This window comes from Pseudophryne corroboree, unplaced genomic scaffold, assembly GCF_028390025.1.
Source record: "Pseudophryne corroboree isolate aPseCor3 unplaced genomic scaffold, aPseCor3.hap2 scaffold_705, whole genome shotgun sequence".
NCBI classification, from domain to species: Eukaryota; Metazoa; Chordata; class Amphibia; order Anura; family Myobatrachidae; genus Pseudophryne; species Pseudophryne corroboree.
Genome location: NW_026970288.1, coordinates 193,991 through 214,533, shown reverse-complemented (window position 1 = coordinate 214,533; position 20,543 = coordinate 193,991). Strand labels below are relative to the sequence as shown.

The following is a 20,543-nucleotide window of genomic DNA, read 5'->3' as shown; positions in this document are numbered from 1 at the left end:
AAACGTGGAGCCAGCAGAGATAGGAATAGTAGTAGCAAACCTGGTAGCAATGCAGGAGACGTGGTGTTAATGTCCACTGTGCTGGTGGAAAGCACAATCAGCTTGCAGGCTGAATCACAGGTGAGTTGTTAGAATGCACCTGGATAGGGAGTCTCTACTGCTGATGGCTGGAGCACACTGCAGGTGTGGAAGGTGTGAAGCCAGAAAGGTATTGCTGTGGTGCTGGTGCTTGTAGTTCCACGGAGTAGCAGATACAGGAGAATATCCAGGAACACGGAGACACAGGGGAGTATCCAGGAACACGGAAGATCAGGTGAATATCCAGGAACACAGAGGAACAGGATAACAGGTCCAAACACACGAGTCGCAGGAGTGACACAAAGTTCAGGACAACCTCTGACTCACCCAGCAGCTCCTGATATACCCCCTGACCGGCAGGCATTGGCTGGAGTGAGACAAGGGGGTGCGGCCAAGCTCCGGATTGGCCGCCGCACTTACACTGGGGAATACTGTCATGGCGGCGCACATGCCGCGGCCCGGCAGGGACGCGGCGCACTCACACGCCCGTTGACTCCAGAGGCGCCTCCAGGCCCGCGGCGACATCCATGAGCAGGGCGACAGGTGACAGCAACATGCAGTGACCCCAGACGGAGTCCGCTCCGGCGGACCGACATAACAGTGGTGAGTCGATTCCTGACAGTACCCCCTCCTTTATGGGTGGGCACCGAACACCCACGTGGCTTGGAAGGATGAGACCTGTGGAAAACACGGACCAACCTGGGAGCGTGGACATCAGCAGAGTTCACCCAACTCCTCTCCTCAGGACCATAACCGGCCCAGTCGATGAGATATTGCAGACGACCATACCGGTGACGGGAGTCCAGGATCTTCTCTATCTCGAACTCTATGCCCCGCTGAGTTGGAATGCTGGGGCCAACTGGAAGAGCTCTTTGGAAGCGATTCAGGACTAATGGTCTGAGGAGAGAGACATGGAAAGCATTAGGAATACGCAAAGAAGAGGGTAACTTGAGCTTGTAAGCCACAGGATTTAGAACTCTTTCGATGGAGAAAGGACCGATGAAGCGTGGTGCAAACTTCATCGAAGGCACTTTAAGACGAAGATTCCGGGTTGACAGCCAGACTTTATCCCCAGGTTTCAAGCTGGGAACTGCACGTCTCTTGCGGTCAGCAAATAATTTGTACCGAGCAGAAGCCTTTTTGAGTGAAGTATGAATCTTCCTCCAGATGGTTGAGAACTGACTGAGGACAGTAGTGGCAGCAGGAACATCGATGCTAGGAAGGTCTTGAAAATCAGGAACTCGTGGATGTTGCCCATAAACAGCGAAGAACGGAGTGGTTTCAGTAGCTGTGTGGTAGCGGAAATTGTGAGCGAATTCGGCCCACGGGAGCAAATCCACCCAGTCATCTTGGGAAGATGATACGTACAGTCTCAGGAAAGTTTCCAACTCCTGGTTTACCCTCTCTGTCTGCCCATTCGTCTGAGGATGATATGCTGACGAGAACTTGAGATGGACCTGCATGGCAGAACAGAGAGCTCTCCAAAACCTTGCCACAAACTGGACTCCACGGTCAGATATTATTTCAGTGGGTAGTCCATGTAAACGGAAAATCTCCCGCAGGAAGATTTGAGCCAGTTTTGGAGCTGAAGGAAGTCCTTGGAGTGGAACAAAATGAGCCATTTTGGTGAATCTGTCGACCACTACCCAGATGGTGTTGTATCCTTGGGAGGAGGGAAGGTCAGAGACGAAATCCATCGACAGATGTGACCAAGGACGGCTGGGGATGGATAATGGCTGTAGTTGACCTGCTGGAGACTGACGAGGAGTCTTGTGCTGCACACATTTAGGACAAGACGCTACAAAGTCCTTGATGTCAACTTTCATTTTTGGCCACCAATATGTCCCGGAGAGAAATTTAAAAGTCTTTAGGACACCAGGATGCCCAGTAAACTTAGACTGATGGGCCCAAGACAGCAACTTAGAACGGAGTTCAGGAGCAACAAAAATCTTACCAGGAGGCGGAGCTGGAGAAACTTGTGATGAGGCAAATGCCACAGGATCCAGGATGGAGCGTGGTGCTGAATCGGACATCTCGTCCTCGGATTCCATGGATCGAGACAGGGCATCTGCTTTGGTATTCTGAGAACCTGGGCGGAAATGGAGCTTAAAATTAAAACGGGAGAAGAACATAGCCCATCGGGACTGGCGAGGATTAAGGCACTGAGCTGCCTTCAGATAGAGCAGGTTTTTATGATCCGTATAGATGTTAAATGGAAACTTCGCCCCTTCCAGGAGATACCTCCATTCCTCAAGGGCCAGTTTAATCGCCAGAAGCTCTTGATCTCCGATGGAATAATTAACTTCAGCAGGAAGAAATTTGCGGGAAAAGAATCCACAGGGATGGATCTTCCCGTCAGCTCCTATCTGAGAGAGAACAGCTCCCACTCCTACTGTGGAGGCATCCACCTCCAACTCGAATGGCTTATTAACATCAGGTTGTAGCAAGACTGGTGCGGTCATAAAAGCCATCTTGATTTTCTGAAACGCAGCCAGGGCATCTTCTGACCAGTTGGAATGATCTGCCCCTTTTCGAGTTAAGCTGGTAATAGGAGCAATGAGAGTTGAAAAGCCTCGGATGAATTTCCTATAATAATTGGCGAAGCCCAGGAATCGTTGAATTGACTTGAGAGTATTCGGAATGGACCAATTGGCAATGGCTTCCAATTTTGCCGGGTCCATCTGAAGATCCGATCCAGAAATTATATACCCCAGGAAGGGTACGGAGGCAACTTCGAAGGTGCACTTGGACAACTTGCCGTAGAGACGATTCTCACGAAGACGTCGGAGAACTTCACGGACTTGGAGACGATGAGAGGAGAGGTCTTGAAAGAAGATGAGGATATCGTCCAGGTAAACTACGAGATATTTGTACAGAACGTCACGGAAGATTTCATTAACAAAGTGCTGGAACACTGCTGGGGCATTGCTCAACCCGAATGGCATTACCAGGTACTCGTAATGGCCATCCCGAGTATTGAAAGCCGTCTTCCATTCATCACCGCTGCGGATTCTGATGAGATTATAGGCACCGCGGAGATCTAACTTGGTGAAGATGCGGGCTCCTTTGACCCTATCAAATAACTCGGTAATAAGAGGTAACGGGTAGCTGTTCTTAATGGTAATGTCATTAAGTCCCCGGTAGTCAATACATGGACGTAGTCCTCCATCTTTCTTTTTAACAAAAAAGAAACCTGCCCCAGCAGGTGATGATGAGGGACGGATGAATCCTTTCTGTAGATTTTCTTGGATGTATTTACTCATCGCTTCGGTTTCAGGAACAGATAACGGGTAGGTGCGCCCCCTAGGTGTTTTTTTGCCAGGAACAAGGTCGATGGGGCAATCCCACTCTCTATGGGGCGGTAGAACATCAGCGGCCTTTTCGCTGAAGACGTCAGCGAAGTCTTGGTAGGCCGTAGGAAGAGTAGATGGGGTCTTGATTTCAGAAGTCTTGACAGGAACAACTTGGGCTAAACAAGACTGACGGCAATGTGACCCCCAAGCAGTTAGTTGTAATGTAGACCAGTCAATCTGTGGGTTATGTAGCTGGAGCCAGGGCATACCTAACACAATCTCCTGAGTTGCCTGTGGAATAACTAAAAACTTAATTAACTCAGAATGTAGGAACCCAACCCCCAGTATCACTGGCCTGGTTTGTTGAGTGATATACCCCTTAGAGATACGGCTACCATCTACTGCCGTAATGTAGACGGGACATGAAAGTTCACAGACCGGCAGATTAAACTTGTCTACCGCAGCTTGAGTGATGAAATTCCCCGCTGCACCACAGTCTACCAACGCAGTTGCAGATTGGAGTCCAGCCGCCGTCTCTAAGGTCACAGGAAGAATGAGATCTTGGGTTGAAGGAGCTTGCTTGAAAGATCCCAACTTGACTCCTCCCTTACAAGTCAGGATCTGGCGTTTCCCGAACGCACTGGACAAGAACTTATTTGGTGGCCTACTGCCGCACAGTAAAGACACAGTCTCTCACGGAGTCTCCTTGACCGCTCCTCAGCAGTTAAGCGGGACCTATTAATTTGCATAGGTTCATCAGAAGGTGGAGGCTGCAACTGTACAGGAGGTACCATTCTTGGTTTGCGACACTCAGCACGAGCACGCTCATTGTTGCGTTCGCGGATGCGAGAGTCCAACTTGATACATAGGGAGATTAGCTCGGGTAATTGCTCAGGAATATCACGAGTTGCCAGTTCATCTTTTATCCTCTCTGAGAGTCCATGCCAGAAGGCTGCTACTAAGGCTTGGTTATTCCACTGGATCTCTGCGGCTAGCGTCTGGAACTGGATGACGTATTGACCCATACTGCGAGTCCCTTGACGGAGCTGGAGAAGATCTGCGGAGGCTGAAGTTGCACGACCCGGTTCATCGAAGATGCGTCTGAAGATGGAAACAAACTCGGCATAGTTGTTCATCAACGGGTCGGCACGTTCCCACAGAGGAGACACCCAGCTCAGGGCTGATCCAGAGAGCAGTGAGATGATATAAGCAACCTTGGATCTTGGCGTGGGAAAATTATGAGGTAAAAGTTCAAACTGGACTTCACACTGGTTGAGGAACCAACGGCATAACTTCGGACTGCCATCATACCTGCTAGGCACAGGCAAGTGCAAACGAGATACAGGAGCAGATGCAGCCGGAGAAGAAGAAGAACCCCCAACACTGGCATGTGCAGGGGTAACAGGAACTGGAGGTGCAGGCGCACTTAGCAGAGATTGTTGTAACGTATCAATCCGGGAAGACATCCCTTGCAGAAACTGGAATATCTGCTGCTGCACAACCTCTTGTCCATCCAAACGGGAGACCAGATTTTTTAAGGCCCCTGACCCCACACTCTGACCACCGTCCGAGTCCATGGTCCTGAACTTACTGTCAGAGACGGTTTTGTTTGTGTCCCCGGAGGGGGCGCTAGTGGGTCAGTGGAGGTAGGTGGAATGAAGTGAGGAGGCTGTACTGGGTTTCTGCGCATGTGCACAATGTAGATTTATTAATAACAGAAAAGTCCAGATAATAATGCAGCAGAAAGTAAACAAACGAATGCAATGGAAATGACAATGGTAACGGCAATGGTAATAGTATGGTTTGAAACTGAAAGTCTATGGCAGAGTTTGTAGCATGGAAATGAAACCGGAATGGTTAAAACGTGGAGCCAGCAGAGATAGGAATAGTAGTAGCAAACCTGGTAGCAATGCAGGAGACGTGGTGTTAATGTCCACTGTGCTGGTGGAAAGCACAATCAGCTTGCAGGCTGAATCACAGGTGAGTTGTTAGAATGCACCTGGATAGGGAGTCTCTACTGCTGATGGCTGGAGCACACTGCAGGTGTGGAAGGTGTGAAGCCAGAAAGGTATTGCTGTGGTGCTGGTGCTTGTAGTTCCACGGAGTAGCAGATACAGGAGAATATCCAGGAACACGGAGACACAGGGGAGTATCCAGGAACACGGAAGATCAGGTGAATATCCAGGAACACGGAGGAACAGGATAACAGGTCCAAACACACGAGTCGCAGGAGTGACACAAAGTTCAGGACAACCTCTGACTCACCCAGCAGCTCCTGATATACCCCCTGACCGGCAGGCATTGGCTGGAGTGAGACAAGGGGGTGCGGCCAAGCACCGGATTGGCCGCCGCACTTACACTGGGGAATACTGTCATGGCGGCGCCCATGCCGCGGCCCGGCAGGGACGCGGCGCACTCACACGCCCGTTGACTCCAGAGGCGCCTCCAGGCCCGCGGCGACATCCATGAGCAGGGCGACAGGTGACAGCAACATGCAGTGACCCCAGACGGAGTCCGCTCCGGCGGACCGACATAACAGTGGTGAGTCGATTCCTGACATATGCATTGTGCGTTGGAAGGCACAAAGTAAGCAGACGGGAGAGGTCAGGATAGTGCACAAGGGCATAGAAGGGAGCGGCTCAAGAAAAGAGAAGTGGAAACAGACAGCAAACTAAGCTGGAGAGAGACCTGAGACAAAGAGATCTGAATTATACGAGAGCCGACCAGGGGAAACACAAATTATGCAGTCAAGTTTCCCACATTTGGGGAAATCGCAGGAGCAGCACACCCAGAGTGCAATGGGTGAGCCTTGCCCTGGGAGAAGCACCTTCCTGATCATAGTATCTCACCTGGCAGGTAAGGAGGAGTTGGGCTAGAGCTGGGGAGGGTCGCTGCTCGGGCACCCCCCTGTCAAGTGAAGGAGATCCAACTGAGGCAGCACAAAGGAACTATCGAAAGAAGAACAAGGCTAGAGGAAGAACTGAGACAAAGAAATCTGACTTTTACCAGAGCTGACCAGAGGAAAGCACAAACACAGTCCTCCACTACCACAAATAATGCAGTCGAGTTTCCCACATTTGGGGAAATCACAGGGGTCAGCATACCCAGAATGCAATGAATGAACCTCACCCTGGGAGAACAATCTTCATGACCATGGTATCTCCTATGCAAAATAAGTATGATTTGGGATAGGGCTGGGGAGGGCCGCTGCTCAGGCACATCTCTGTCAAGTAAAGGAGATTCAACTGAGGCAGCACAAGGGAACTCTCATCTGGGGACAACAACTGCAGGGAGAACACATATTTTCAGATGAACATGGGAGGGCAGAAGGCTGCCTAATACTGAAGCACCCCCAAACAACAAACCAAATGCAACAACTAGTGCAAGCATTCCTGGGGGAAGGCCTGCAGAAGACGGATTTGTATACAGTGATGTCATCCAAGCAGTGGGCCAAAGTTGGCTGGAACCCTCATCTGCATATGAAAAGAGAAAAGGGGTATGCAGGGCATGGCGGCCTTTTGCGGCGCTTGGATGACCCTTAGTTCGCATTAAACACCCCCACCCTCCTTCGGTGTGGGGCTCATGTTGGCCATGCCCCAGCCCCTGAAGCATTCAAGCTAATTTCTTGCAGCAGCTTGGCACTGTAACAGCTCCAGAGCTGCTCTGTAAGGCAAGTAAAAGTGTATGGGCCCTGCAGCACTACCTGTAGTTCGCATTGTGCATTGGAAGGCACAAAGTAAGCAGACAGGAGGAGAAGTCAGGATAGTGCACAAGGGTATAGAAGGGAGGGGCTCAAAAAAAGAGAAGTGGAAACAGACAGCAAACTAGGCTGGAGAGAGACCTGAGACAAAGAGATCTGAATTATATGAAAGCCGACCAGTGGAAACACAAATTATGCAGTCAAGTGTCCCACATTTGGGGAAATCGCAGGAGCAGCACACCCAGAGTGCAATGGGTGAGCCTTGCCCTGGGAGAAGCACCTTCCTGATCATAGTATCTCACCTGGCAGGTAAGTAGGAGTTGGGCTAGAGTTGGGGAGGGTCGCTGCTCGGGCACCCCCCTGTCAAGTGAAGGAGATCCAACTGAGGCAGCACAAGGGAACTCTCGAAAGAAGAACAAGGCTAGAGGAAGATCTGAGACAAAGAAATCTGACTTTTACCAGAGCTGACCAGAGGAAAGCACAAACACAGTCCCCCACTACCACAAATAATGCAGTCGAGTTTCCCACATTTGGGGAAATCACAGGGGTCAGCATACCCAGAATGCAATGAATGAACCTCACCCTGGGAGAACAATCTTCATGACCATGGTATCTCCTATGCAAAATAAGTATAATTTGGGATAGGGCTGGGGAGGGCCGCTGCTCAGGCACATCTCTGTCAAGTAAAGGAGATTCAACTGAGGCAGCACAAGGGAACTCTCATCTGGGGACAACAACTGTAGGGAGAACACATATTTTCAGATGAACATGGGAGGGCAGAAGGCTGCCTAATACTGAAGCACCCCCAAACAACAAACCAAATGCAACAACTAGTGCAAGCATTCCTGGGGGAAGGCCTGCAGCAGATGGATTTGCATATGGTGATGTCATCCAAGCAGTGGGTCAAAGTTGGCTTCAACCCTCGTCTGCATATGACAAGAAAAAAGGGATGTGCAGGGCATGGCGGCCTTTTGTGGCGCTTGGATGACCCCTAATTCACATTAAACATCTCCACCCTCCTTCGGTGTGGGGCTCATGTTGGCTATGCCCCAGCCCCTGAAGCATTCAAGCTGATTTCTTGCAGCAGCTGGGCACTGTAACAGCTCCAGAGCTGCTCTTTAAAGCATGTAAAAGGGTGTGGGTCCTGCAGCACTACCTGTAGTATGCATTGTGCGTTGGAAGGCACAAAGTAAGCAGACGGGAGAGGTCAGGATAGTGCGCAAGGGCATAGAAGGGAGGGGCTCAAAAAAAAAGAAGTGGAAACAGACAGCAAACTAGGCTGGAGAGAGACCTGAGACAAAGAGATCTGAATTATATGAAAGCCGACCAGTGGAAACACAAATTATGCAGTCAAGTGTCCCACATTTGGGGAAATCGCAGGAGCAGCACACCCAGAGTGCAATGGGTGAGCATTGCCCTGGGAGAAGTACCTTCCTGATCATAGTATCTCACCTGGCAGGTAAGTAGGAGTTGGGCTAGAGCTGGGGAGGTTCACTGCTCGGGCACTCCCCTGTCAAGTGAAGGAGATCCAACTGAGGCAGCACAAGGGAACTCTCGAAAGAAGAACAAGGCTAGAGGAAGATCTGAGAAAAAGAAATCTGACTTTTACCAGAGCTGACCAGAGGAAAGCACAAACACAGTTCCCCACTACCACAAATAATGCAGTCGAGTTTCCCACATTTGGGGAAATCACAGGGGTCAGCATACCCAGAATGCAATGAATGAACCTCACCCTGGGAGAACAATCTTCATGACCATGGTATCTCCTATGCAAAATAAGTATGATTTGGGATAGGGCTAGGGAGGGCCGCTGCTCAGGCATATCTCTGTCAAGTAAAGGAGATTCAACTGAGGCAGCACAAGGGAACTCTCATCTCGGGACAACAACTGCAGGGAGAACACATATTTTCAAATGAACATGGGAGGGCAGAAGGCTGCCTAATACTGAAGCACCCCCAAACAACAAACCAAATGCAACAACTAGTACAAGCATTCCTGGGGGAAGGTCTGCAGAAGACGGATTTGCATACAGTGATGTCATCCAAGCAGTGGGCCAAAGTTGGCTGGAACCCTCATCTGCATATGAAAAGAGAAAAGGGGTATGCAGGGCATGGCGGCCTTTTGCGGCACTTGGATGACCCTTAGTTCGCATTAAACACCCCCACCCTCCTTCGGTGTGGGGCTCATGTTGGCAATGCCCCAGCCCCTGAAGCATTCAAGCTGATTTCTTGCAGCAGCTTGGCACTGTAACAGCTCCAGAGCTGCTCTGTAAGGCAAGTAAAAGGGTGTGGGCCCTGCAGCACTACCTGTAGTTTGCATTGTGCATTAGAAGGCCCAAAGTAAGCAGACAGGAGGAGAAGTCAGGATAGTGCACAAGGGTATAGAAGGGAGGGGCTCAAAAAAAAAAAAGAAGTGGAAACAGACAGCAAACTAGGCTGGAGAGAGACCTGAGACAAAGAGATCTGAATTATATGAAAGCCGACCAGTGGAAACACAAATTATGCAGTCAAGTGTCCCACATTTGGGGAAATCGCAGGAGCAGCACACCCAGAGTGCAATGGGTGAGCCTTGCCCTGGGAGAAGCATCTTCATGCTCATAGTATCTCACCTGGCAGTTAAGTAGGAGTTGGGCTAGAGCTGGGGAGGGTCGCTGCTCAAGCACCCCCCTGTCAAGTGAAGGAGATCCAACTGAGGCAGCACAAGGGAACTCTCGAAAGAGGAACAAGGCTAGAGGAAGATCTGAGACAAAGAAATCTGACTTTTACCAGAGGTGACCAGAGGAAAGCACAAACACAGTCCCCCACTACCACAAATAATGCAGTCGAGTTTCCCACATTTGGGGAAATCACAGGGGTCAGCATACCCAGAATGCAATGAATGAACCTCACCCTGGGAGAACAATCTTCATGACCATGGTATCTCCTATGCAAAATAAGTATGATTTGGGATAGGGCTGGGGAGGGCCGCTGCTCAGGCACATCTCTGTCAAGTAAAGGAGATTCAACTGAGGCAGCACAAGGGAACTCTCATCTGGGGACAACAACTGCAGGGAGAACACATATTTTCAGATGAACATGGGAGGGCAGAAGGCTGCCTAATACTGAAGCACCCCCAAACAACAAACCAAATGCAACAACTAGTGCAAGCATTCCTCGGGGAAGGCCTGCAGCAGATGGATTTGCATATGGTGATGTCATCCAAGCAGTGGGTCAAAGTTGACTTCAACCCTCGTCTGCATATGAAAAGAGAAAAGGGGCGTGCAGGGCATGGCGGCCTTTTGCGGCGCTTGGATGACCCCTAGTTCGCATTAAACACCTCCACCCTCCTTCGGTGTGGGGCTCATGTTGCCTATGCCCCAGCCCCTTAAGCATTCAAGCTGATTTCTTGCAGCAGCTGGGCACTGTAACAGCTCCAGAGCTGCTCTGTAAGGCAAGTAAAAGGGTGTGGGCCCTGCAGCACTACCTGTAGTTCGCATTGTGCGTTGGAAGGCACAAAGTAAGCAGACGGGAGAAGTCAGGATAGTGCGCAAGGGCATAGAAGGGAGCGGCTCAAGAAAAGAGAAGTGGAAACAGACAGCAAACTAGGCTGGAGAGAGACCTGAGACAAAGAGATCTGAATTATATGAAAGCCGACCAGTGGAAACACAAATTATGCAGTCAAGTGTCCCACATTTGGGGAAATCGCAGGAGCAGCACACCCAGAGTGCAATGGGTGAGCCTTGCCCTGGGAGAAGCACCTTCATGATCATAGTATCTCACCTGGCAGGTAAGTAGGAGTTGGGCTAGAGCTGGGAAGGGTCGCTGCTCAAGCACCCCCCTGTCAAGTGAAGGAGATCCAACTGAGGCAGCACAAGGGAACTATCGAAAGAGGAACAAGGCTAGAGGAAGATCTGAGACAAAGAAATCTGACTTTTACCAGAGGTGACCAGAGGAAAGCACAAACACAGTCCCCCACTACCACAAATAATGCAGTCGAGTTTCCCACATTTGGGGAAATCACAGGGGTCAGCATACCCAGAATGCAATGAATGAACCTCACCCTGGGAGAACAATCTTCATGACCATGGTATCTCCTATGCAAAATAAGTATGATTTGGGATAGGGCTGGGGAGGGCCGCTGCTCAGGCACATCTCTGTCAAGTAAAGGAGATTCAACTGAGGCAGCACAAGGGAACTCTCATCTGGGGACAACAACTGCAGGGAGAACACATATTTTCAGATGAACATGGGAGGGCAGAAGGCTGCCTAATACTGAAGCACCCCCAAACAACAAACCAAATGCAACAACTAGTGCAAGCATTCCTGGGGAAAGGTCTGCAGAAGACGGATTTGCATACAGTGATGTCATCCAAGCAGTGGGCCAAAGTTGGCTGGAACCCTCATCTGCATTTGAAAAGAGAAAAGGGGTATGCAGGGCATGGCGGCCTTTTGCGGCGCTTGGATGACCCTTAGTTCGCATTAAACACCCCCACCCTCCTTCGGTGTGGGGCTCATGTTGGCAATGCCCCAGCCCCTGAAGCATTCAAGCTGATTTCTTGCAGCAGCTTGGCACTGTAACAGCTCCAGAGCTGCTCTGTAAGGCAAGTGTCAAAGTCAAAAATATTACATAGAGAGAACATACAAACCACACACACACATTTAAGTCGCTATACTTGCAAATATGCGCAGCTTGCACAGCAATATATGGAAACACACGCATTTGCTCGGACATGGCACGGAGATGGATTCGGCGCTTGTTTCATACAGTACATGGTTATAATAATGTCAAGCACCATACATCATGGAGATTTAGAATTGGCTGATGAATTGATGTCATGAATATGTATTATTTGAACAGAACCAGATGCGCCCGTCATGTTTGGTATTGAAGCAAGCAGTTTGATGTGTGGGTTAGTTTGAAGCTTGTTGTGAAGTTGTGGGACATTGCAGCGGATAGATATGATTATATGTATAAAAGCTAAGATCACTTTGTTAAGAACAATGGATGATCAAGCCAACCCTTTACTAAGATTTTCAGGGCTGAACCTGATTAGCATATACAAAGGAGAAAGAGAGACCCCTCCCCTAGGAACAGACACACAGGAGAATAGTTCCTGTCTGGGGGGGGGTCGGGGTCAGTGTTGCTGGTGGCCTCAGAGAACAGATGTAATGAAGCTACACTCAGAACAAAGCTCTCAGAAGCATGGCTGGATCATCACCAGGCACCAAAGGCTAAGTATCATCATCTCAATATCTCATGGCTGATTGGCATAGAATAGTTAAATATGTGTCTGTGGTATAGTAGTTGTAGAATGATAGGTAAGCATAGATTAGTTAGTTTGGAGAGACAAATGGCTTAAGGTTAACGAGGTTTGGGCAGTTGTGTGATCGTTGGGTGTTTGTGTTAATACTCTGTGAAGTCTGTGATGAATTGGAACAGTAGACAATCTGTAGCATAGTATTTGTGGTATTTGTTTGCCTATGGTGATTATAAATAGATTGTGCTGGTTTGTTATAATATATGTGTGGTTACATTGTGATCTGGTCTTGTGATGAATATGCTCTGGTTATTGAGATACTGAAGTTGTTTGGACCTGCAAATCTAAAATGGCTGCTAGCATCCCCCTTTCAACCATGTGGTGCAGTCTTTGGAATCCTGGGAGCTTTCCCAAAATGGAGTCTAGCTTCCATCCCATGCGGTATTCAGCATTGACTAACTGCGCAGCGATTGTTCCTCACATGTGTAAGCTTCTCTGCAACCATATTGTCTTATTGTTATTGTGAGCCATATCTCTCTCTCTCTTCTCCTCTTTCTCCCTCATTTTCCCTTAAGTGTATAATTGTATTGTATTGTATTTCCTGTGTAGTTAACTTGGTTAGATATTCTATGTTATATTGGTAGTGTATAATTGTATTGTATTATTCTTTTGCAAGCATACCATCCATAATATATATATAAGGCGTTAGACCCTAAGCCCAGGTATCTGTGTATTTCTTATAGTGTTAAGTACTTTCAGAGCGTCGGTGACGCTCAAACAGCTTTGAAGTTAATAAGGTTACACTGTGTTGCATTTACACTCTACCACTACACAGAGGTTTACAGTATAAGTACATTCCTTAAGGTATAGTTAAGGGAGTACCCTTGCGGTACTTTTTGCGCCAATTGCGTACTGTGTTCTTTAACCTTTAACGTGTTTTTAATAAGATAAATATTTAGCTTTCATAGATGGGGGCTCTGGTCCGCGATATCACGATCTTAATGATGCACTGTACATTACAAACGCGGCTGTAATTGACCGGCTAATGATGGACATCTCGCAAAATGCTGAAAAAAAAAAAAACATCCACGTTAATGTATTGTGGTATCAGTAAGACGCTGATAGGAAATTTTAAGGGACAAGGCGTTTCTCATAATATTTAAGATGCTAAAATGTATTTTTATTGTCGCAAAACCAGGTTCAAATGGATCATATTGTGTTTGATTAAGATTAGATTGCTTATCCGTTTAAGTAGGTTTAAAAGTACATTTAAAAGTTACTTTGGGAGCTAGCATGGTGATTTTCTTTATGGCAGGAGAGGCCGCATGGTCTGTCCACCATTTTGTGTGACCCTCATGGAGGTGGAAGGGGGAGGAGCAGCGGCCATTTTGGGAAGGTCAAATTTTTTTTTTTTGAACGGCTGCTTTTCAGTTGACTCAGGAAATAATCAGCCATCCATTGTCAAAAATAAAAATAAAAATAAAAAATCACCATTTATGAGTTACCAATGCATTTATTTAACCAGTGTCATAGTCAATTATAAATAGTTCAGATAGGGCTTAATGAAAGTTGTTGTTTTGTTTTTTGTTGTGTTTTTTTCTTTTTCCCCTCTCACCTCCAAGATTCTAGGATTCTCTGCTAGTTGTGAGATGGGCCATTGAAATGCAAATGAACTTGTGTGACTGGTTTGTTGTTTTTTTTTTCTCTCCCAGCAGTGAAGGAGATTGCCTTCACAGATAGTTTGAAAGCACATTCGTATGCAAATTGGAAGCACTGAATAAGGTCTCATATATGTAATAAGTGATTAGTACATATATGTAATGTCTATATGTCTGTGCTTACATCAATGTATGTTATTAGATTAATTTAGAATTGCATTTTCATCTGTGTACTTTCACATATCTCACCTTCCTGTTTGCCATTTGCATTGATAACGTGCTGAGAAAATTTGCTGCTATTTAAAAAAAAAAAAAAAGTAAGGAGTAATACTTAAGGGAGTAATTGAAAAAAAACAAGCACACAGCATAGAAGATACTGTGTGGTGTTTGGTAAGCGTTTATATAGTGAAATATCGCTTGCATTTATAGTAAGGCGATACAGAAGCCACAAGACAATAGCACACATTTGTTCAGTTTCCAAAATTTTGTTTAAATACCTTACTTTACTGTAATGCCTCTGGGGAGAGCTATCAGATTACGGGAAATGATTTTTCTGATCAGAAAACTATAAGAATGATAGTGGGTTGAAAACGGTATGAGTGTATTGAATCCCGCTTTGTGGACTTTGTGATCTGTGTGATAAAACGGTATTGAATCCCGCTTTGTGGACTTTGTGATCTGTGTGATCTTTGGTGGAACGTGATGAGCACGGTCTGAGTGAAAACGTGCAACAGAGTGTGATAAAGTTTTCGTTGTATTACGCTCTGGCTGTTTTGGAGCACAGTAGGGAGACTCCAATGATCCTACCATTTATGGGCAACAAGTGTCTATAAGTGGTACGATTGGACCGCACGGTTGTAGGTGTGACCAATAACGCAACGTGATACGAGGTAAATTGCCCTCATACGTGTTGTGGGAAGCACATGCAAGCGTGATTTGTGTAAAGAAAAAGGAAGGGAATTTTCTCAGGAAAATCTCTAGAGATAGGGCCTGCAACGGTTACACGTGTCTGCTAAAAGGGGCGGATTCGTTGTACTCGGAGCAGAAGGAGTTCAGTGGAAGAGCTTTAAGGATTTCCACCGTAGACTTCTGTGTTTGGTGCATTTTAGGAAGTTTTTCTGTGTTAAAAAAGGTCCACAATGGAAGCCAAGTGCACAACACAGGGACGTTCAGCAGTCAGGGTTCAGACTGCAGAGGCTTGCAGACCCCGAGGGTCTGCTCGGTTAGTAATGTGGAGGAGGTATGGTCCCCACACTGAGACCTTTTGTGATGAATGGACACGAATGACTGCGGGGGATAAGGCACCATTTCCCGGGATAGGTAGTTTTGACACAGAGGTGTTGCATAATTTAAGGCGGAGGATCTGTCTCATAAAATCCTGGAAACGAGTTAAACATGATGATTGTTTGCAGTTATGGCAACAGGAAAGTGAAATGCAAAGAAATGTAACTTACATACCTAACTTTCATCTTGAGAGGAGAGACATGGCAATGGAGAGGATTATGGTTGCAGAGAAATGGCACAATGTTGTATGATAAAAATGCACTTAGTAACTGTATTAAGAACGAAAGTAACAAATGTAATAATGTTTATAAAAATGAAAGTGTAAAAATCACAAATGTTAACCTGTGCAAGTCGCACCCCATGTTAAACTTCCCTCAGGATTATCAGCAAGAAAGTGAGCCCAGAACGATGTCGGCATCTCTTCCAGCAGCCAGCCTACAAGACATCCAAGTGGACGCGACCAAATTGGTAAAGGCAATAATCAAACCCCCTAACGGAGGGTCAGGTGAGGTCGTGTCCACAGGTACGTACAATGTTTTATATCACGCACAAACAAATGTACCCCATATTGTAAGACCAAAACAAGGTGATGTAATTGAGTTTAGTCCTGTCAGGGTGATCACAGTCCTCAATGGGAAGACTGACGATCAGGGAACCATTCCCGTCATGGACAGTGCAATGCCCCATCCCTGGTCCCGGACAGAATTGAGATCAATCATGTCTGATTACCCAGATCCTAGGAAAGATCTAACTGTATGATCAAAGATTCACAGAAGGTATATCAACTCCCTAGACAATGACATAATCATGGTATCCAAGGAATCAGGTAGGTACAGGGAAAGCGGTTGATGGTGATGAGCATCCAAGCGTTTGAGGAGGCATCAAATCAACCAAAACCCCAGGCCATTGGCACATGGAGGAACTCAAGGATTTGTTATCTTTGTAAAAGAGAAGGGCATTATGCCAGTAACTGCAACAGCCCACATAAAATCAGACCCCCTAGACATGAAAATGAGCAAAAGTTAGGACACACCAAATTATAATCAGGGAACATATAGGAAGAATTTTGGGCCACACCCATAATATATAGTCAGGAAAGGTGATCATTAGGACTGATGGTAAGCCTGAGGTAATCGTTAATACATTGGGAGGTCATTCCCTGAAGACACAGGAATGACCAGGTGAAACATTGTAAATGTATCTGTGAAATGTTTTTTTTTTTCCTCTCTCTCTCTATCTCCCCATCTCTGACGATTATTGGTAGGACTTAAACATTGCATATCTACTTGGTCTTTGCAAAAGTCTACCAAACCCCAGCATGACTTGCCCACATCAATGTATTGTGGCCAGATACAAAGGGTGGAGTATAGAGGTGCTGGTGGGAGGGACTGCGCAAGGAAACCATCAGACATGTAGATATGACAGCCTGATGATCTGACAATGTTTTAAAATGTTTGAAAACTGTTTGTTTGAAAAATGTTTTTTTTTTCCTGTTATTGTTTATTGATGTGTTATGTTATATATATACATATATGAATTGTTCTCTCTCTCTTTTGTTTTTTTTTTGCTGTTGTTGTTTTCTCTCTCTTCTCACTCATGCTTTCATGTTTTAAAGATGGTATGTCACCCATCAGTTAGACAAATGGTAATGCAAGATTTTTGCTCCTTACAGAAAGATCGCTGGTTTGGAGGGAATATTGCATCACCAGAATGTTCGTTTGGAAGACTGAGAGACAGCACCTTTGAGAAGACAGCAGAACAAGAAGAACAACAAGACGAGAGAACTAATTATCGTAACAAGTTTCTCTCCCCCTCAAACTGATTTTCTGTACCCCATTACAAATTTCTTCTTTTCTCCTCCTGTAAGATGGACTTGCCCCAAGAGACTGTGATATGGATTTTTCCTGTTGACCATGATGTTGACCAGAGCAGTCTGTTTCGGTGAGAGTACCAGTGAGGTCGAGAAAGAAGTTTTGACACCAGAAAGGTTCCAATGACTAAGACGGAGGTGTAAATTTCCAATAGCAACACAAGCACCGAACAAAGGCGAGTACCGGAAACAATCTAACAGCCATGTTATTTGTAAACATTTTTTTTTTTTGGATTGTTAGCTGAAGAAAACTATATCTGTAGGCTCTGTGACAATGTAGTTGAGGATGGGTGCATTAAGAAATGCCAATCCAGTTTTAATATCCACATGGACCGGCATCCATTGAGTGACTATCACTCCTTAGTGGGTAGTGTGTTAAATAAGACAGATTGTTGGGTATGCTCTCAAGTACCTCAAGGTCATAGCAAATCAGGGCTAGTACCATTTCCTTTAACGTTAGGGGAGGTACTTGAGTTAAGTGGTGGGAGACCGGTGGACAGGAGGTTTAATATCTCCAGCCCTCCTAGTTTGAAGCTCCACCAATATCATGTGGATAGGTCCCTATTATGTTTTAACATCTCCAATCCCCGAAAGCCGGGAAATTGGGAAGTGTCATGGAGTAACCAAACCATGACCTTTTCATATAGAACCGATAGAATGCCTACAGATACAGAGCTCATACGCCACATAGCCGATAGTGGAAAATATTTCCGATATAGGTATACCCTAGGAAGTAGGATTACGAGAGTTGGAGAGGTATCACTAGGATACAGTGCACAGATCGTACAAACTGATAGGTGTACTAAACAGATGGGAGAATTAGGGTTAGGAGAGTTCACATGGAAAATGTGTAACATGGTAATGACATATTCCGTCCCATATGTTCTCCCCGATGATGCATATTTCATATGCGGGAGAAAGGCGTATGAGCGGCTTGCCCCAAACTCTGAAGGATTGTGTTATATTGGAAAAGTACTACCTGAGGTAATGAGTCTAAGGAGTGAGGAAACTGTAATTTCAACGGATTTGATTTATGACCCAACTGTAGAAACAATGATGTGATGAAAATGCGATTATACGGTCCGTTTCTTTCACCTGTTTTTCCGTTTTCCTCCAAGGTAAAAAGACCCACTTGGACGAGGAATTTGATGAGCCGATATACAGACAACAGATGGATTAAAGAAGAAGTTTTGACAACCTTATACACAGATTTTTGATGAACAATGCCATAGATCCCCAGTTTCCCTAGAAATGTTAAAATTACGCCAGCCCAACACTTTTGTAAATCTATGGACATTGACAAAGCTTTTGCTCGCACCTTATGGGCAAAAGCACAAAGAAGACTGCAACCAACAGACACCGAACAAGACTTCAACCGACAAATGTACATTAACCTGACATAGAATACCACTGCATTTACCATAAGTGTTCTTTATCTTCATTTCTACAACCCTCAGGTAGTGACACACATAGTCGATAGGGAATACAGGCACAGATATCAGCAATCACATATTCCCCCATTCATGTATCATCAACTAAAATGTGCTCCCCCATTTTGTTGCAACCAAAAGCCGAAACGAGCTCGGTAAAGTTTGACAGCCCATCCACAGACCCTTAGTACGGGATAAGAAGGAATTCAAATGTATACTTCGCAATACCTCGAAGCTTGATTTAAAACACGTACGGCACGATGATACATGACCCCCCAAACATGGATTCATACATACATACTTCTGCTATCTCACTAGGTCATACCTTTTTCCCACCTTCTTCTCTCCTCCCTTACCCAATCATAGAAATGTATTTACATATGACATATATTTTTCTCTTTTTGAAATGTTTTAGGAAGTGGCAGTTATTGGTGACTGCCAAAGGGTGGACTGTCAAAGTCAAAAATATTACATAGAGAGAACATACAAACCACACACACACATTTAAGTCGCTATACTTGCAAATATGCGCAGCGAGCACAGCAATATATGGAAACACACGCATTTGCTCGGACATGGCACGGAGATGGATTCGGCGCTTGTTTCATACAGTACATGGTTATAATAATGTCAAGCACCAGACATCATGGAGATTTAGAATTGGCTGATGAATTGATGTCATGAATATGTATTATTTGAACAGAACCAGATGCGCCCGTCATGTTTGGTATTGAAGCAAGCAGATTGATGTGTGGGTTAGTTTGAAGCTTGTTGTGAAGTTGTGGGACATTGCAGCGGATAGATATGATTATATGTATAAAAGCTAAGATCACTTTGTTAAGAACAATGGATGATCAAGCCAACCCTTTACTAAGATTTTCAGGGCTGAACCTGATTAGCATATACAAAGGAGAAAGAGAGACCCCTCCCCTAGGAACAGACACACAGGAGAATAGTTCCTGTCTGGGGGGGGTCGGGGTCAGTGTTGCTGGTGGCCTCAGAGAACAGATGTAATGAAGCTACACTCAGAACAAAGCTCTCAGAAGCATGGCTGGATCATCACCAGGCACCAAAGGCTAAGTATCATCATCTCAATATCTCATGGCTGATTGGCATAGAATAGTTAAATATGTGTCTGTGGTATAGTAGTTGTAGAATGATAGGTAAGCATAGATTAGTTAGTTTGGAGAGACAAATGGCTTAAGGTTAACGAGGTTTGGGCAGTTGTGTGATCGTTGGGTGTTTGTGTTAATACTCTGTGAAGTCTGTGATGAATTGGAACAGTAGACAATCTGTAGCATAGTATTTGTGGTATTTGTTTGCCTATGGTGATTATAAATAGATTGTGCTGGTTTGTTATAATATATGTGTGGTTATATTGTGATCTGGTCTTGTGATGAATATGCTCTGGTTATTGAGATACTGAAGTTGTTTGGACCTGCAAATCTAAAATGGCTGCTAGCATCCCCCTTTCAACCATGTGGTGCAGTCTTTGGAATCCTGGGAGCTTTCCCAAAATGGAGTCTAGCTTCCATCCCATGCGGTATTCAGCATTGACTAACTGCGTAGCGATTGTTCCTCACATGTGTAAGCTTCTCTGCAACCATATTGTCTTATTGTTATTGTGAGCCATATATCTCTCTCTCTCTCTTCTCCTCTTTCTCCCTCATTTTCCCTTAAGTGTATAATTGTATTGTATTGTATTTCCTGTGTAGTTAACTTGGTTAGATATTCTATGTTATATTGGTAGTGTATAATTGTATTGTATTATTCTTTTGCAAGCATACCATCCATAATATATATATAAGGCGTTAGACCCTAAGCCCAGGTATCTGTGTATTTCTTATAGTGTTAAGTACTCTCAGAGCGTCGGTGACGCTCAAACAGCTTTGAAGTTAATAAGGTTACACTGTGTTGCATTTACACTCTACCACTGCACAGAGGTTTACAGTATAAGTACATTCCTTAAGGTATAGTTAAGGGAGTACCCTTGC

General features: G+C 45.9%; 10 non-coding genes across 10 annotated transcripts; all 10 read right to left on the bottom strand.

The window, feature by feature from the left end:
• Window positions 1-6,072: 6,072 nt before the first annotated feature.
• Window positions 6,073-6,235, bottom strand: LOC135038239 (U1 spliceosomal RNA). Its single transcript, XR_010232630.1, has one exon. It is a non-coding gene; the product is annotated as a U1 spliceosomal RNA (small nuclear RNA).
• Window positions 6,236-6,387: 152 nt separating this feature from the next.
• LOC135038262 (U1 spliceosomal RNA) lies at window positions 6,388-6,551 on the bottom strand. The gene has a single exon (XR_010232650.1). It is a non-coding gene; the product is annotated as a U1 spliceosomal RNA (small nuclear RNA).
• A 674-nt stretch (window positions 6,552-7,225) lies between these two features.
• LOC135038224 (U1 spliceosomal RNA) lies at window positions 7,226-7,388 on the bottom strand. The gene has a single exon (XR_010232616.1). It is a non-coding gene; the product is annotated as a U1 spliceosomal RNA (small nuclear RNA).
• A 152-nt stretch (window positions 7,389-7,540) lies between these two features.
• LOC135038276 (U1 spliceosomal RNA) lies at window positions 7,541-7,704 on the bottom strand. The gene has a single exon (XR_010232662.1). It is a non-coding gene; the product is annotated as a U1 spliceosomal RNA (small nuclear RNA).
• A 671-nt stretch (window positions 7,705-8,375) lies between these two features.
• Window positions 8,376-8,538, bottom strand: LOC135038236 (U1 spliceosomal RNA). The gene has a single exon (XR_010232628.1). It is a non-coding gene; the product is annotated as a U1 spliceosomal RNA (small nuclear RNA).
• Window positions 8,539-8,690: 152 nt separating this feature from the next.
• On the bottom strand, window positions 8,691-8,854 carry LOC135038287 (U1 spliceosomal RNA). Its single transcript, XR_010232672.1, has one exon. It is a non-coding gene; the product is annotated as a U1 spliceosomal RNA (small nuclear RNA).
• Window positions 8,855-9,531: 677 nt separating this feature from the next.
• LOC135038256 (U1 spliceosomal RNA) lies at window positions 9,532-9,694 on the bottom strand. The gene has a single exon (XR_010232644.1). It is a non-coding gene; the product is annotated as a U1 spliceosomal RNA (small nuclear RNA).
• Window positions 9,695-9,846: 152 nt separating this feature from the next.
• On the bottom strand, window positions 9,847-10,010 carry LOC135038275 (U1 spliceosomal RNA). The gene has a single exon (XR_010232661.1). It is a non-coding gene; the product is annotated as a U1 spliceosomal RNA (small nuclear RNA).
• Window positions 10,011-10,681: 671 nt separating this feature from the next.
• Window positions 10,682-10,844, bottom strand: LOC135038220 (U1 spliceosomal RNA). Its single transcript, XR_010232612.1, has one exon. It is a non-coding gene; the product is annotated as a U1 spliceosomal RNA (small nuclear RNA).
• Window positions 10,845-10,996: 152 nt separating this feature from the next.
• On the bottom strand, window positions 10,997-11,160 carry LOC135038274 (U1 spliceosomal RNA). The gene has a single exon (XR_010232660.1). It is a non-coding gene; the product is annotated as a U1 spliceosomal RNA (small nuclear RNA).
• Between the last annotated feature and the right edge of the window lie 9,383 nt (window positions 11,161-20,543).